Here is a 2890-nt window from a genome sequence, read left to right on the forward strand (position 1 = left end):
ACTAATTACACCTGCTGTTTTGCCACTTTGACGGCTTGAAGCTGCTTTTTCTTCTTCCTATACGGAATCAATTCATTTATAGAGGCTCTCTTTCAAGTCAAGGACTTGATCTAGGCACTCGCAGGTCAGCCAGTGTTCGGATTCCTCTGAAGAAAGAGCGTGCATGTAGGGAGTTTGTACTTTTAGTCTGAGGCTGTTTAATGCTGCGTTCCAATGAATACATTATAACATGATACGTTGAACCAGTGATTTTCAACATCAGCGGTGTGACGCCCCCACCGGTCTGTGCAGCCAATGATTGAACAAACTAATATGTACTAAACTTAGATCTTGACACCTCATCATGACTGCATGTATTTGTATCAGACTTCTCTTAATTCGGAGTAAGCACAGACACATTAAAAAGAAGATCCTCATGAAAATGCAGTGGAATAGAAGGAACAAAAGAGCAGCGACTGAAAATAAGCCTGTTGTACAGAAACCAGCACATGCACGAGAATAAATCATCCATTTTTACATCAGCACATGACAATATAAACTCGCGCCACTGTGCAGTTTCAACAATTCCAACCATTTATTTAACCAGCAAACTATTTAAAGAGACGCTCTGTAGTTTTGAAGAGAAAATTCTAACTCAGAATTTGAATATTTGCAACATTAATGAGGTATTCATGCAAATTCGGTAATATACAAGTTTTCCATAGCTGAATAAACAAGCTGTTCTCAGAGGAAAATAAGGTCCCCGGAACACTGTTTGAAGCTAGAAAGGTGGCAGGCATTACGTTGTCCTTTTTATCCAGTTTGCTTATTCAGTCATGAAGCAAAGTTTGTTTATTTAGTTTGGACATGGGAAAAAAAGAATCAGTCCATGACGATCTTTCTCTTCTGATTAAAAGTTCTTCTCCAAAACTACATACTGCTCCTTTAAACCATGAAACGTAAATTTAGCTAATTCGACCATTCAGCTATTACCTGTAGCTAAATATTTCAACTGTTAACTTTTGGCTAACTGACCACCATATATCAACAATTTATCCTTAGCATTTAGCTTACTGTCATAACTGTTAACTCTGAGCTGTCTAATAACGACATTTCAACAGTTCCTTCACATTAGGTACCTCAACCATTTAGCTATTACCTTTAGCTAAGTCTTTCAACTGTTTTTTTGTTTTTTTGTGTTTTTTTTTGGGCCATCTAACCACCTAATTTTAACAATTTCAACCTCCATAAAGCTAACAATTAGGCTAACGACTTCTACCATTTATCCTTTACTGTTGGCTACTTCAACCAGCTAGCCTTCAGCCAACAGTTAACTAATGATATCAATCATCGAATCACGGCTTGGCTGCCTGTTTAAACAATCTTAGCCATTACTCTTAGCTGACCTTTTCCACATCTCACACTCCCCCCCGACATGTGGTCCCACATGTAACATCATTCTCTTGACAGTGCGCACTGCTGTGAAAAAAAAAAGAAAAGAAAAAACCCTCCTAATGGAAATCACAGGCCGTGATAACGAGTCCCTTATTAACTCGTCAAGACAGCTTTCCTTCATGGCGGAGCTGCCGGACGTTGATACAGGATCGAGGGGAGGACCTCCCTCTGCGAAGCCGCCACACACAGCCACACTGAACGCCATAAATCCATATCAGACAGACCTCTAAGCCCGGAGAGCTTTAACTCCTTTTTTCCTGTGCAAAGTACTAGCAGTGGTCTGATCAACCTTAATTAATTTTATGCAAGTACTTCTACTTAATGAGCTATAACATGCAAAACCACTACCTTCCCCCCCCCCCCGTCTTAAGGAATCAATATTTCCACTAAAGACTTTTCATTAGCCGACTCTCACAATGGCCCGGCACTTATTTATTTATTTATTTTTTTAAAGGGGTGCCGTGACAGATATTGCAAGTGAAGCCTGTGTTAGGCACAAATACAGATTCCCGAGCCGGATAATACTTCCTGTTTCTCGTGGGCATAAAGTGACAAGAGCCTCATTTTCGGCTACTACTGCATTATGCAGAGCGCGGGGGTTAAGCCTCTGGGCGAGCCGGCACACACACACACACACACACACACACACACACACACACAGTGGTATGAAGATGAAATCATAGTGGACATTAATAGGTAAACACACCAAAGTAAATAAACTCCATTAAAAAAACTGACATGTTTAATTTAGCTGAGCTTTTCTTTTTTTTCTTTTGCCTTATCGGTGTTTCTGTTGGAGGGAGAGGGAGTCGGTGGAGGGGCGCGATGGAGAGAGAGCCGCAGGTAATTATACTCCGTGCACTTGTAATCTGGGGGTCAGCCCCGAGTCCCTCCCCTTTGTTCTACAATCAATAGCCTCGGAGGAGAGACGGGGAGGAGGCGGGAGGGAAGAGACGGAGCGGGAGAAGTTGGTGGGTCCTTATTTTCAGCATTAATCATTTAACAGCAGCAGAGTGAGGGCAGGTGGGAGAGTAAAAAAAAAAAAAAAAAACACAGTGGAAACACACAAACACTTAAGTAGTGTGGTGCAACAGGGAAATATCCGGTGGCATTAACAGGCCCCTGCAGGAAAACGGGGAATAGACCCCACAAATGGATTGGTAGGAGGAGGAGGAGGAAGCGCAATAAAAGAGCTGAAGAGGGCTGGAGAGAGAGAAATAATCACTCTGACTTAATCCGCAGATCTGTGGGGGGAAAAGCAGCAGCAGTGACTTTACCGTCTCCATCCGGCAAGATAACTTAGTCAGTTTATTTGACAAGAGAACGGCGCCTAGATGCAGTAATAAAAACAGAAGCAGAGGAGGAAAAGAAAGTATATTACCACCACCACCCCCCCCCCCGACCTGTTAGACAGAGCATCTTTTATTTTTTAACAATCTCCTACCTGAGCGCTGCT

The sequence above is a fragment of the Acanthopagrus latus genome, chromosome 14 (assembly GCF_904848185.1).
Source record: "Acanthopagrus latus isolate v.2019 chromosome 14, fAcaLat1.1, whole genome shotgun sequence".
Taxonomy (NCBI): Eukaryota; Metazoa; Chordata; class Actinopteri; order Spariformes; family Sparidae; genus Acanthopagrus; species Acanthopagrus latus.